Genomic DNA, 15,392 nt, shown 5'->3' with positions numbered 1-15,392 from the left:
CATACTTTAATTTTAAAAATGCCAAGGGGATAGAGTGGAAACACTTTCTCTGGGAGTTATTAATAGAATTCCAGAAACTAGGTGGGTTTGAGCAAAGTTTATCAGGTGGTTCTTCTCCTCCCCTCCCTTCTTTCATGGCTCAACAGTTCACTGGCCGGCACTCCTACTTGGGAGATAAATGCAACCCCACACAGAGAGCTCACTTACTGGGTAACTGGCAGTAACTGGTGGGTTTGGTAAGAGGACATAGCTGTAACTCAGCTGAAGCATTCCATTGATGTCATAAAAGGTGATAGCGCAGCTCCAGTGGCAGGTGATGGACAGCATAACCCTTGAGAGCACATCACCTCTGTACTCGTTCATTTCTGAAGACTTAATTTATAGCTGGAACTTGGCCCTTCCTTTGGACTTACAGGAAAGCCTAAGAACTGAATGACTGAACTTACCATGATCAATGTAGAAGGCTCTTCTCAGCTTTCTGCCCTCCACCCAAGGACACCTGGAGCTCCTCCGAGCCCAGTGACAGAAAGTTGTTTTCCTAGAGATTGGCAGCTCTTATTGTCAAAATATATAGTTAAAGTTGGCTCTATGAACTAAAATTCATTTTGTTAGGTCTTCACTCAGTGCGTAGAAACACTTTCTCAATTACCTTTTCAAGTATGCTATTTATCTCTCTCAGTTACTTATTTGTCAATTCCTTCTACAAATGTTTAAGAAAGAGTCCTAATGCCAGTGTCTTAGTGCCATGAAGGAAGGGTATGTCAGATAATGGTCAATGGGAATGAGTGCAATGGTAGCCTAGAAAAATGTCTGGAATGGGGAAAGCACTCAGGAAATCGTATTTGCGATTTGAATTAAACCCATATTGCTCCTGATGTGAGATTTCGGATTGTAACACTCAAGATCATCATTTCCTAACAAGAAACACTGCATAATCTTGGCGTTATTAGCCGCACACTCTAACCAACTGAGCTAACCAGCCACTCTAACACCATGTGATCTTTATTTACATATATTTTTTTTCTTTCTTAATGCAAAGTTTTGAGAGGCTATCCAGAAAAATAAGCTTGGACTTTTGAGAAATTGAAAACTGTTACAATATTTTTAAAGATGAATCAAACTTACCCAAACACATTCCATGGAAACTCAGGCCTACAGATCAGTTTTGTGGTCAAATTAATGAGGGAAACTCTGCCACTTTTATCCCTCGCCTAGGAATTTGCTATACCTTAAAAGCTCTGAGAATTCCTGCCTCCAGTAAAGATGTCTGCTTAATTTTGTTTAACCCCATGTTTCCCAACCCATTTCATCAGAGCCCCTGTGCAGAATAAGTGCTCAGGAGAAGATGCTTCTAGAGAGGGGATTATGCCCACAGAGTACAAGGAGGTAACTGCTTTTGCTGACGGTTAGGGACCACTGTCCAGAACAAGTTGTAAACAGTATTAATGACAATCTTTACCCAAGATCTTAACTGAACCTTTAAGTTCCTAAGTCGAATCGTGCACAACCACAGTATTTTGCCCCTTTGCTGCAAGGAAGAGAATAGTGTGGTGACCCCTCAAGAATGGAGAGATGATCTTTAAAAAAAATGCTTCAGAGGAGTTGGATGTTAGAACATTTCTGTCTCTATCAGAATGCCATGTGCCTGCTGGGATTTGATAAACCTTATTTAAGAGCTTTGTCATAACCCAAGTGGCCTTTCTATTCAGTTCATGCATTTCTTTAACTTTCATGCCATTTCACTTTTGAGAAAGAACGTTAACTCAAATTGCAATAACGTCACTCTTCAGGATTTGCATAGCTGGCGTGCAGCTTTTGGAGGAAGCTTCCCAGAAAGAATTCCAATAGAGCATCCGCATTGCCTAAGGTATTTATTGCTTCCAAAGAGAATTCTCTTACTTTATGGATGAGAGGTAGGGCCTCAAAGAAGATGATCCTTAGTTTATGCAGGTAGAACCAAGGTAATATTATGGGATACCAAGAAATAGTATTAGTGAATAAAAATATTGTCAATAAACTGAAGCCATTAGCTGAATGATCTAGAATCTGTTTACCTGGCCAGGTTAGAGCTTTCTTAATGCCCTTGCTATTGTATTTGAAGCAGGCCTAATACATTTAATTATCTCAATAAGGTAGATATTGGCTGTTACCTTTATAATAATAACAGCAATGAGAAAAACAACCTTAATAATTGAGGATTTTGCAGTTTATAGAGTATCACCTACATTACTTCCTGGACTGATCGAGTTATTTCAATTTATAGATTTACAGTACTCAGAGAGGTTAAGTGATTTGTGTATGGTCACACAGCTAATGCATAGCAGAGCTAAAGCCAGAACCTAACCCATTGTATTTCCCTTAAATTGTATTGTCTCATTCCCCAGAGTTCCTCAGGCAGAGCTGTTCGATTGGCTATAACCTATCTCTTTTGAGTACCTGATATATTCTGGGGGGGCTTTCCAAGGAGAATCATCTGGAAGAGAGCTTTGGATTTGTGTGTTGAGACTGAGTAACCCTTTTACTTAACAAATTTTTATACAGTGATTATTATCATAGGTTTCTAAACACTTTGTAAATGCCAAGTTGTGGATTTCTCTTATCAGTCCTACTCTGCAGATATAATTTTACTCCTCATTTTTACAAAATAAACCAAGATCATGGGTGCCTGGGAGGCTCAGTCAGTTAGCAGTCCAACTCTTGATTTCGGCTCAGGTCATGATCTCATAGTCATGAGATCAAGCCCTGCATCAGACTCAGCATGGAGGGTGGGGCCTGCTTTAGATCCTCTCTCTCCATCTCTCTCTGCCCCTCCCCTGCTTGTGCCCCTCCTCTCTCTCTCGCACTCTCTCTCTCTCTCTCAAAATAAATTTTTAAAAAAAGAAAGAAACTAAGATCGGGGAGGTTAAATCATTCTACTGAGGATACCACCTGTTTGAGCTACAATTTGCACACAGCCTCTCTGGCTCCTTCTCCTTTCCTCTGTTTATGCAAATATGAGATTGGGTAGAAGAATCAGGCCAAGGGTGATTCAGATTGAGAGATTTTTTGTTGTTGTTCTAAACAACATGAGGTTGTCTAGGTGGTAAGCTTATATGGAAGGTTTTCACTTTTTTATTTATACTTTCATATCATTTCTAAATTTTCTACAGTATTTATGTGTTACTTTCATCATTACAAAAGGGTGTGTACTGAAAACAATTATTCTAGTGTGGAGTTTCACCCTTTATGCTAGGTGCTGAAACTGATATATTGGCAAACACACACAAACACATACATGCACAGTCACACACTCATATGAGGGAAATTTTGAACCAAGAAACTTGTATTTAACCCCTCTTCATTCCTTTTTGCACACACCTTTGTGACCTTGAGCATATCTGCACTATTTTGAGCCACTGGTTTCTCATCTGATAAATGGGGAATAACACTACTCCACAGAAGGTTAGGAGGACTAAGTGAGACACAGGATGTGCACGTGCTTTATAAATTGAAAAATGCTATAAAATGTAAATGACTCTGTTTAGGTAAAGACATTTATGACATGTGTTTGAAAGTTTCCATTCCTGGCTATTTGCATAGATGTTACACAACTTGTGTTTTGGAAAGAATTTTATCCTGCAGCCTTTAGCCAGTCAGGATGTGAGCTAGGGTGGAAGTTTTGTGGGATAAGCAATCTGCTGCTCCCTTGGAGAATTCTCTAAATTTGCAAGTAGAAACATCGCGGTTGGCAAAATGGAGCTAGAGTAATAACATTTATCATTCAGGTGAAGCTGTTGTGTTTGCAAAGGGCTTGGTAATTGGTAATTAGCTGACCCCCCTTGCCTCCTCCTGCCATCCCCCACCTTCTTCCTGCCCTGCTCTGTGTGCCCTCTTGAATTCAGAGGTGGAGGCACCTGCATCCTCCCACTATGTTGCTCCCCACATGGTGTCCAGAAAGTCCCAGTGGGCCACAGCCATCTGATGAGTCAGTACCAGTGGTGAGAGTTATACTGTCCATACAAATGAGCTCTGGCCCTGTGGTCCTGGGACAGTAGGAAATGAGGTCAGGCATGCAAGACATTGGGCTTCAGGCAGGGAGTAGTTTTAGTATAAATAGGAATTCTCTGCCCCCCATCTTATTTCTCTCTTACCTTTTCTCCCTCAAAACCCAACCTCTGCCTTGTCAGTTTCTTGGCATCCAATAACCCATTTTTATTTCCTCCGACCATGTCATTGGCAAACTGGATTTCCCTGTGTGTTCCCTCAAGTAGGGTGGGTTTTTCTCATTCATTTGTTCCCAAGAAGTATTAGGACCCAAAAGTCTAGATGATCTTTTGGCCGCTTCTTAGATAGCAATTTAGACTCAGTGAACACCCATTTTGTCTTTTCAGCTCCATTCAATCACATTCTTCACCTGAAGGGACTGAGACTTCTTATTAACAACTCCATCCTGCTTAAAAAAATGGAGAGCCTCCTCTTTGCCTTTTAGTGGATCCGAGATACGTTTCCTGAAGAATGGCTAACAATTTAATAATTAACAAAACCATCTTTTCTGACCTTTTTTTTTTTTCTTTTCATCAATTTGGAGGATTCTGCAATTCTCTTTGGCCTGTCATGAGTAGGTACTCATATTGTTGAAGACCAAGTTACAGTTCTGCAGTTTGGGGCTTCACTAGTAACTACACCCTCCAGAAGCCCCTAGAACTGAAAGTGAACAGTCTGCCCAGGCACAATTGCTCCTTTTCAGTCTTCCTGCGAAGGTTTCCATCTTATCAGTTCTGTCTTGGACTGTTTTCCCTAATTAATTTTACCACCTAGAACATTAGACTTCACATGCTCTCTCCCTCTCTTTTAATTTTTTTTCTCTGTGATGCTTTCTCTCCACTACCCTCCCCTGTCTCCCACCCATGTGTTCTTTTTATGGAAAGTCATAAAGTTTAACATATAGTAGAGAGGAGCAACATTGACTTCATAGGAGGGAGTTAAGGACCTGGTGCAGCTGGACAGCCCTAGCTGAGCCTCAGTTTCCTGATCTATAAAGTGGCAAGTCAAAACTGCCTCATGGGAAAGATGATGGGGATGCTGCAATGGGTGGATCAGAGCATTGTCCTGGGTGGAATCTCAACACTGCCATTGACTGGCTGTGTGACCCATGGGGACCTCTGTACTTCATCTTATAAAGCAGGAAAATAATAGCACCTGTTTTATAAGATTGTATTGGAAGACTAAAAGAGACCATTCGTGTAAAGTACTTCACGGGTTGCCAGACCAACAGAGTAATTCCTCCATAAATATTATCTATGGTTGTTGTTGTCATTATTCTTGGAAATTAGCAAGTTCTGGTTCCCTGAGGAAGAGGTGTATCATCACCTGGTTTAGGTCTCATATTTCCACAAAAACAAACTGTGAAGTGCCTAAAGGTACTTTGTAAGCATAACCATGTGCCCAGGGACTCACAGCAGTGCTCACATGCCTTGGCAGGGTGTCATTGGCTCAGGTTTTTGGACCCACTCCTTGGAGCTGATCTTGGCAAAGGGAATTCCTCTCTTAGGATCAAGTGTAATGCTTTGAGAAAACATGGATTTAGAAGCCAGTGAGGCCAAAGGGATCCAGGACCAAGAGTTCCCATAGCTACAGACCCAGGCCCAGTTGGGGACCATGGGGAGGGTACTCAACGTCTCTCACATGCTACATGCAGACCTATCTCAGCACCTTGATCTCCCTTGTTGTTAAAAGGAAGAAGCTTTACATACAGACACATTTTTCTTACTTACGTTGAACATCTGCAAAATGAGCCTCTTACCTTCTATATTTTTTGAACTGCCATACAAACCTTGGCATTATTGTTAACAAATAGGCCTTTTTTCCTAATTGCCTGAACCTTAGAATGGGAATGGCTTGCTTTGATCTTTCATGAGTTTGATGGCCAAATCCAAAGAGGGCATGGTGAAAATAATGACTGAGGGAAAATGAATCTGATGGCTGCGTAAGGCTGCAAGTTGGGAGCAATGACCTGGCTCAAAGTTTGGCCAAGTTAGGGTGGACCAGAATCTATTCAGAGTAAAAGATGCTTGCTGCATCGTATTATATAGTATTTCACCCATCATACCATGGCATAGAGCTAGAGGGGACTGTGAGGATCATTTGAAGATAAACAAACCAAGGCCTCCAATGTTTATAGCTCTATACATAGAAGTGAAGGCAGGCTAGATGCATTCATTCAACAACTAGGTTTTTTTGTTTTGTTTTGTTTTGTTTTGAGCTTTCACTGTGTCTCAGGTTTCATGCTGAAAACACAAGGGTGAGTAAGACAGGTGATGTCTTCATGTCTACATCTTCCTCTTCTTCTTCAAACAAGGCCAGTAACCAGAAAAAAATATATATATAGATTGTGATACAAAACAAATAATCAAGGAACAGATATAGGGAATATCCAAAAAAGTTAGGGCAGATGTGAGGCAGGTACTTTAGGTAGCTTGGCCAAGCATAACTTCTTTGATATATGCTAAAAATTAAAAGATTAGAGGAGTTTGCAATGTGAAAAGTGGGAAGAAGAGCAAAGAACCTAAGAGAATTCCAGATGGAGGACTTGGCATTTACAAAGGCTTGAGGTGGGAAGATCTTAGGCCCTCCTAGTTGTTGAAAGAAGACCACTGTGGCTGAAGCATTGAAGCAGCTTCATATGAGTTTGGAGAATTAGGAAGGGCCAGATTATCTAGAGCCTTGGAGGCCAGTGTAAGGAGTTTGAATTGTGATTCAAGGCAGTAGCTCTCAAACTTGTGCATGAGTCAAAACCATCTGGAGGGCTTGTTAAACATAGATGTCTGGGCCTTATCTCTAGAGTTTCTGATTCTGTAAGTGAGAGCTGAGATTATGTATTTATAACACATTCCCAAGTGATGCTAATGCTGCTGGTTTAGAGACCAGACTTTGAGAACCACTGCTCTAAGGCCATGAGGAACCTATCGGAAAGATGTTTAATAGAATTGTCAGAATTTAGTAACCAACTAAGTGTGGGGTTCAAGAGGGATAGGAATCAAAGATAATAACAAAGGTATAATCCTATATGATTGGGTGTAAACTATGGAGGAAAAAGTCTTTAGTTGGTTTTGGATGATAAAACAGTATAGCTAGTAGGAATCTTTCATGGGTTTCAGTGGATATGGGAATTCACACATCCCTAAGCCTTTCAAAGATGGGTGGTAGAGAGGGTACAAATGTAGAGGAAGAAGAGGCAGAAATATGATGATGTCAACCTGGAATTTCTCTAGGTCCTCCTAGCCAACTCTTTCCCCCTGAAAACTTGGGGCCAGCCACCTCATTGGCTTGCCCTGCCCAAAGACAAGCGAATATTGGCAACATTTTCAGTCCACCAGAAGATAGGGTCTATAGTTAGTCTTGCTGCTACACATATTATACCTAGTGATCCCAGGTGGACAGGCTCATTCTTATGGTCCTCCTCTTCTACCATCTTGTAGTAGTCTGGTCTCTACTTCCTGCATCCTAAAGTAAACAAACAAACAAACAAACCCCTAATTCCTCCAGCCAGTGGTGCTAACCAGTGGCAGTGCTGCTGACTAGGGACACTCACTCTCCACCTAGATGAACTGGGTCTAAGCGTGCCCTGCCCTGCCCTGGAATGCCCCACTGTTTTCATTGGGTCAGTTAAGTTCTCCAGTCCCAATTCCACCAGGGCACAATTTTAGCTCCTTGCCATGAGTATGTGCTGCTCAGAGGAAATCCAAGTCTGAGGGTAACTTTTGCTGGGCAGAAGGACAAAACTAGTGAATGACATGAAGCATGGTCTATCCAAAAGAGAGGCCATGAAAGGACAGTGTAATGGAAGCCAAAGGAAAGAAACATTTTTAAAAAGGAGAGGCTCAGGTACATGCAAACTGTTGAAAAGTGTAAGAAATTAGAAAAAAATATATGATTTGTCAACAAATCATGACAACTTCATAGAGAACAGTTATACAAGAGTGGGTGGATAGAATAAAACAGCAATCAAAGCCCAATAATGCACATCTAATGCTATTAGGTTAAATACTACACAAGTAGTTGAGTGATGAAAATTATTAATTGTGCACATGATGCTCACTCTATGCCCCGGGTACTTCTAGTGCTGCTTGAATAGTGGAATAATTGGCAGATAACTGCACTATTAATTATACCAAGGCTTGCTTGGTGGTAGACTAAAGGCCAAACATGTAGGATGAGGGGTATCTATGTATTCCTTTTATCTCTGTGCCCTGAGAAAAGGGAATGGGATGCTCAAGGTCAACTTGAACCTGCAACTGGCCCAGTAGACTGAAGTTCTACTGTGCTCTGCCTTGAAAAGGAAATCACAGTATCTATGCAGTATGCCTACGCAGGTTCAGAGGCCACCTGCCGCATATATGCAAATGGCACTTAGGCACAGGAGGGGTGAAAGATGTTCTCAAGCTCACTGCATAAAACATTTATAAGCCAGGCTCCCAAGGACCAGTATTCTGTCACATCCATCCTTGGTCACATGGTAAACATTCCCCATTCCTTGTTCTATTGACACCAATGAGACTATCCCAAATGGGTAAGAACAGGCACGAAATCCATAGCTTTTCACATCTGGATTTTCCACAAAGTCAATTATGGCAAACTGTATGCAGAATATCTGGCTTACTTGGGGCGCCTGGGTGGCTCAGTCGGTTGAGCGGCCGGCTTCGGCTCAGGTCATGATCTCATGGTCCATGAGTTCGAGCCCCACATCAGGCTCTGTGCTGACAGCTCAGAGCCTGGAGCCTGTTTCAGACTCTGTGTCTCCCTCTCTCTGACCCTCCCCCGTTCATGCTCTGTCTTTCTCTGTCTCAAAAATAAATAAACGTTAAAAAAAAAATTAAAAAAAAAAAAGAATATCTGGCTTACCTTGTCATGAGATGAGTAAGGTAGTAAGAAGCCACCCTATTGGAGGCTGAAAGCTTTGCACCAGTGCTATCCAACAGAACCTCCTGTGATGACAGAAGTCGTGTTTTGTGGTACCAATGTGGTGGTGATTAGCCATGAGTGCCCGTGAGCACTTCAAATAGGGCTAATGTGACTGACAGACAAATTGACAAATTTCAATTAATTTAAATTAAGTAGCCACATATGAGGAGTGGTTAAAGCACAGCTTCAGAAGACACTCCAGCTTTTCTTCCTTTTTAACGCACCCACTTCTGGGCTGCATGTCTGGGTGTGAGGGACCTCAGGGCCTCTTAGGGTGGTGATGTATGTCCTCCAGGATGACATTTCATCTTGGACAATTTCCCTCCTCCGATCAAATGAGAGCTTCACTCGCTCCAAATGAGTAAAAATCTGCCCAGAATTACTTAAGGGGGGTGAAGGATGAACATATTAACAGGCTAAAGATAACAAGAAAGTCCTTTAAAAATGAATGTGGTGGCTATTTAATGCTGCCAAATCAATTTGTGCAAAATAACGAAAGACAAGGATGAGTTGTGGCTGACAGGGAGCAATTAAGTTTTGTGATTCTGCCTTGAATTATTAATTTCAAGAAGGGTTGTTTCTCTCTCTTAAATCTACATCTTCTTCACCCCTAGAGTGATGGTGGAAAGCACTTTACGTGTGAGCCTCTCTAGATTGTTGAGCAACCTTGGTTTCTTTTCTCATGCTCTCAGCAATCCATCAAGGTTTACATTTGTTTTTCTCCCCACATTTGCACAATTAAGCTCTATAAATAAGTGTTTTTAAAAAACCAGCAACAACAGGGGAGAAAGCATCCTCATCACATTTCATGGGTGAGCCTCCTTCATGGGGTGTCCTCACAGCCATGGCACGCACTCGCCAGAACAAGGGGAGCACACACGCTGGGGAAAGTGAATTCATGTGAGCTCATTTTCCTCCTGGGAAAGATAAAATGTCTTTGGCTGGTCAGCTTGCTTGGTGAAGTCACTGTGTTACTGACATCCTTGATCTCAGGATTAAGACTTGTATGTGGGATTCTTTCAATCATGAAGGGTTCTTTGTACAGAGCCCAGACTTGGGAAGCCATGTTAAAAATGCACATGCATTCCAAAGAACACTGAGAGAATGGCTTAGCTCACATCAGCCCTTTGCTAACAAAAGCCATCAATGCATGTGCCTTGCTACCCACAGTGGGTCAGTAGAAAGGACACCCAAGCTAGAGCCATTTCAAGGGGGTATGGTTTGATGTGGCTGTCTCTCAGGAAATGAATAATTGCTTGGTTTCTTTGAACTTCAGTTTTCTTTGAAGAAACCTTTTCCACCTATCCAAGTACACTAATCCCATGGCATATAAAATGAGATTTGGTTATTTTATGAGATAGCAGAGTTTTGTGGAAAGTGCTTCGGGATCAGATTGATTGGAGTTTTAATCCCATTTCTGTCACTTTCTAGCTGTTTGACTAGAATGGGACAAAAGATGCCTGAGATTGTTTCCTCATCTGTGAAACTAGGCTAATGCTACCTTGTAGGATGACAGTGAGGGTTAAAATGAGGAATGTGAAGTTTCTGGTGTAGTGGCTTACATGTGGTGTGGTTCTAGGAGACACAGCCAAGAAATCCAGGAGACAGTTCTCAGCCAGTCCCAGAAACAGTGTGAAACCTTCCTCCAGGGAACTTCTGTTTTGATCACTTCCCTCTTGCCAGCCCTTTTCTTTATTCCTCTTGTGCCATTCTGTGTCAGAAAAAAATGTCATTCATTCATTCATTCACTCATTCATTCATATATTCACCATATATTCACAAATACCTCTGAGAGCCTAGGGCATGTCAGGAGCAGCTATAGGTGCTAGGGTTATAGCAGTGAACAGAATCCTGACCACATATTTATATTTTAGTGGGAAGATAGACACAGATGCAATAAACAAATGAAGACATACTGTCAGAAAGTGATAGTGCTATAGAGAAGGTAAAATAGGACAAAGGGATATGATGGAGGTGATGGAAACCGATTTAATGTTAATGGCCAGCATGTGATCTTTAAGATCACCTGCATACATACACACACGCACATGCACAGTGAGGAGGGTAGATCCCCTATTCTATGAAGTGAGGAGGACATGGCATGAGGATCCTGGGGGCAGGGGATGTAGGAGGCAGGAAAACCACTGGTATAAGCCAGGCTGAGGAGGGGCTGAGGAAGGGAAAGAAGGTTCAGGTAGGTGACATGAGGTAGGGAGATCACTGGGAGGCAGAGAAGGCAGCTACCACATGGGGAGATGTGAGCAGGGAGAGGGAGGGAAGGTGCTGGAGACTTCCCAGTTGATGTGACACACTCCTAGGCCTCCTCATGAAGCCCTCAGCAAAGATGTTTGTGACTGACACTCTTGATGTAGGTTTTGGTGATGGGGGACTTAGATCTGGGGCATATGGAACTGACTACTGAGTGAGAGCAAGGCTGGCCCACCAAGCCAATATTTATATACTTCTTGTTTTAAGTGATCCAAACATTGTAAACAAGCGTTACATAAAAAACAATCAAGTCCCTTTCACTGTTCCCTAAATTTCAGCCTCCAAAAGTGACCAGTCTTAAAAGTGAAATGTGTATCCTTGCTGATATTTTCCTATAAATACACAAACACAAATGCAGTGTTTAAAGATAAACAGTGGTTTCCTTCTCTCTCTTTTTTTTTTTTTTTTTGAGAGATCTGATATCATAGTTTCCCAGGAACCAAATCCCAAGAAAGACTACCAGAATATTCTAGTATCAATGTGGCATCCTCAAACTATAGCAATTCTCACAGAGAAGTCTCTCTCTTGTCCCCATTGCCACATCCTAACTGTTCCTCAGCACACTCCACATCTGCCTGCCGTTCTCTGCAAAGAAATGGTTTCTCCAGCAGGTCTTTACAGGCAAGATTATATGATGCTCCCATCCTAGCCTCCAGTCATTAAATAAGAGAGATTCCCTGCCACTTGAGGCCCCATCACTTGAAACACGGTGGGGATAGGGACAAGGAAACTAAATAATTCACCTCTTGGTGTGCTCTGAAAGGGAGAGGAGCTCAGTGACATGTCGCCATGGAAATCAGGTTGTGTTTACCAGTAGCTTCCTCTATTGGAGTGTGGCAGGTTAGCCTGTGGGACCATGGCTCTCAACCTTCACTACACACTGGAATCACCTGGGGGCTGTGCAGATATTGGCACCTGGGTCCCACCTGCAACAATCCCATTTCATTAGTTGTATTGCAGCCTGGGCATCCCCAGGTAATTCTCATGTGCAGGCAAAGGTTGAGAGCCAGTGCTGGAGGTCAGCTCTCCCTGTTCTGGTAAATTAGTCATTATCCTGAGCATCAGGAGTCAGCATAAATGAATTCAGTACTTTGTTTTATTTTAATACTGATACCACTTTCAGCTGGGGAAGCAGTCTGCTCGTTTGTCCACCTTTCAGAAACAATGCATCTCTAGTTCAACTCATGCCCTTTCCTTTGATTCAGTCTCATTCCTGATGAGGAGGGGCAACACATGTGGATGTCAAGGGGCCTTGCTGGCCTTTGTTCTGGAAATTTGGCCATAGCATGCTAGCAGAGTGCTTGTCCATATGAGGCTTCAAGCAGCTTTGGGGTCAGACACCCACCTCCCCAACTTCCAGGCAGTTGCCATCTTTTGCATTCCCTTCTTGGATTTCCTTCAACATGCAGATTGACGAGGCAGGGAGTTGATGGGGGTGGCTGGAGTCCAGACTTGATGTAATCACTGAGAAGAATGAACAAAGTGTACTCCAGGGAGTACCCACGATTCCTGACCATACTTCTGGTGTCATCTCTAATGGTGCTGACTTAGGGACCTTGCCTGCTTTTGCCTCACTCAGCTTGACCAGAGTCTGTGGCTAATAGACTTAACCATGTTAGACCTAACCATGTGGAGCACAGAGCGCTAATCTTCCCTTTGTGCTGTGCATGGATTAGTATTTGCTTTGTAGCTCACCTCACATCTGTGGGGTGTCCCCGAGGTTGAGAAGTGCTGAGGCATGGCACCAAGTAGATGCCGGATATGGGGTGGCAGTAACCAGGAACCAGAACAAGGCCTGTGTCACTTCCCTTATTTTTCATTTAGTAGAAAAGGAACAGAATTGTAAATCCCTTGGGACAAGTTCCCTCCACCATCTTTCCCTGGGGAGTAAGACTTCCTTGGTCTGGTCTGATTTACATTCCCCTCCTGAGTACTCTGGTAGTTGTCCCTGAAGTGCATTATAGTTGAAACCACCCTGTGTTGTCACCACTGACTTACAAACCCTTAAGGGCAAGGTACCACAGCACCTGTCATATGAGGAGAATGTATGCAGGCAGGCAAGGAACTGAACACTTGTCAGCATTCACATTTCTCCCAAGCTAACTGCATACACTAGATTCATGCATACCTAGATCTAAATCCTGCTTTTTATTTCCTGGCTGCCTGACCTTGGGCAAGACGCTTCACCTTGCCAAGACTTGTCTCTCTCGTTTCCAGGATGGAGCTAGTTCTGAGATCCAGCCTATCAGGCACTAATGAGTATGAAATGTGATAGTGTATGCTAAATGTTAGCACAGTGTTGCTCACAGGCTTATGACTCAATGAATGTTGGTTATCATGCCATTATTATCATCAGTTCCATTATTATCTATGTGATATAGTCATTTTATCACATCATCTACAAATTGGAAAATATATGTTGCCAGAACAACTTTAACCATCTAGCCTTAGTATTAAGTCTGATTTAAAAAAAATTAAGTGGTCTGTGAGGTGAAAGAACTAGGCAGGAGTAAGCTAATGCTCTATCAGCCAGATGTGAATCTTATCCACCTACGTACTGGCTTAAATCAGGGAGCTTAATCTCGGGAACTTCTGGTAGAGCACTGGAGAGGGAGTCCATTGAGCAGGCTGCTAAGCAGTGGTGAAGACACATCGGCAGAGTTTCCAGGACTGGCCTGCGCTGTGTGTGCACAGTCCTGGTAATTGGAGGGAGCTACAGCGTACGGGGATGGTCTGCAGTTCACTGTACTATTGCCGTTTCTGAGTGCATTTGTACACAGCTTGGAAGAGCCAAAATCCATGAGTCACAGCAGAGATGCCCTCTCCTGTACATCATTGGATCAAAATTTAAAATCAGCAAAGAAGATCTTGACTCACAATGACAGTGTAGGAAAACGGAACATCAGGCATGTCCTTCTGATCCTGCCAAGGCGTCACAGAGAACTGGATTGTTCTAGCTCTCTTTCCTTTCTTTGGTGCTCAGTCACCAAGGTCTGACATGCTGAAAGGCAGCTCAGCAGAGAAGTTTGGATTCTAAAACCACTAGAGCCTTTGGACAGCAGCCATTTGAGTATCAGGTCAAGGTTTGGGAGACTGCATTAAGAAGCGAACATTAATATATGCTAGTTGAGAATTCAGTGCTTTATCATGTCCTACCTACTTAGCGGTGAAATGAAGGTCTTCATAGTAGAGCAGTGATGAACATCGCAGATGCGGAGAAGTCATCCTTCATTACTGTATTATTTTGCTTAGAGTTCCAACTGCTACGTTCTGTCTTAAAACTTGTCAAACTCTGCACAGTACACTGACTTCATAGGAGAAAAACGGGTTCTCTAAAAATATCAAAAATCAGACATTTCTGGTAGAACAAAACATTATAGCTTAAAAGTCCTACAGATAAATAATAATTAGGAATGACATTTACTCAGCAGAGCACACAGAAAAAGCCATTCTCTATCAGCTACATCTTTACATGACTGTAGTTTCATGCCTCTCAACACAACTAATGAAAGGCCAAGTCAAGTCAGCTACCCTTTCGGAAGTTAGCAGAAATTTTTTTTCTTGGGGGAAAAACAACTTTAAGGAAGTATTTTTCTGTTTCCTAAGTATTTTTGCAAATGAGAACAAATTAGTTCCCCAGTTGTCTGAAAATTTTCAAAACCACCTGTCTGCCCTTCAGGAGACAGAGAACAAAATCAACAACGTCTACATCTTGACGATATGCACAGAATCAAACCCCAGAAGCATAAAATGTTCTTTAAGAGACCCAAGAATGATAACACTGTCAGACATCATTTTATAGAGAAGGCAATGCCAGTGCCTCTACAAGAGTTGGGGCCAGGGGGCTTCAAGGAAGGGGCCCAGAGTGAGCATTTAAAAAGGCAACATTAATGAGGGTCATGCAAGCTCAGGGCACCTCTCTTCCCACCCCCCTAGTCTCAGCTTTGCACCAAAACTCTGAACTTGCCTGACAATTTTAGGGGAGGAAACTGAGGCACCAGGAGGTGAAGTGACTCATCAAAGGTCTCACTGCTAGTCAATAGCAGACCTAGTGCCGAGAGAAGGAAACATAGCCAACTGCAAGATAATCAAAATGAATAACGATAACTATTCTGTGTGTCTTGGTAAGGAGACAGAATCAGTAGGTCTTTATCGTGGGCATTATTGGTCATTCTTTTCTTTAT

The 15,392-nt window shown here is 42.5% G+C and overlaps 2 protein-coding genes across 6 annotated transcripts in view; one reads left to right on the top strand and one right to left on the bottom strand.

Moving 5' to 3' along the window:
* Nucleotides 1-15,392, top strand: part of DOCK2 (dedicator of cytokinesis 2) — a 416,990-nt gene that overhangs the window by 263,734 nt on the left and 137,864 nt on the right. The window lies entirely within an intron of this gene.
* Nucleotides 1-15,392, bottom strand: part of INSYN2B (inhibitory synaptic factor family member 2B) — a 121,645-nt gene that overhangs the window by 64,825 nt on the left and 41,428 nt on the right. Inside the window, exon 2 of one of the 5 annotated variants that reach the window (XM_045501997.1) lies at nucleotides 14,365-14,540. The exons of the other annotated variants lie outside the window; for them this stretch is intronic. The gene's annotated coding sequence lies outside the window, so the exon portion shown is untranslated. The remainder of the gene's footprint in view (nucleotides 1-14,364; nucleotides 14,541-15,392) is intronic. 5 annotated transcript variants of the gene reach the window in all.

The sequence above is a fragment of the Leopardus geoffroyi genome, chromosome A1, assembly GCF_018350155.1.
Source record: "Leopardus geoffroyi isolate Oge1 chromosome A1, O.geoffroyi_Oge1_pat1.0, whole genome shotgun sequence".
In the NCBI taxonomy this organism is placed as follows: domain Eukaryota; kingdom Metazoa; phylum Chordata; class Mammalia; order Carnivora; family Felidae; genus Leopardus; species Leopardus geoffroyi.
Note: the sequence above shows the minus strand (reverse complement) of the source record. Positions and strands in the feature narration are given on the sequence as shown.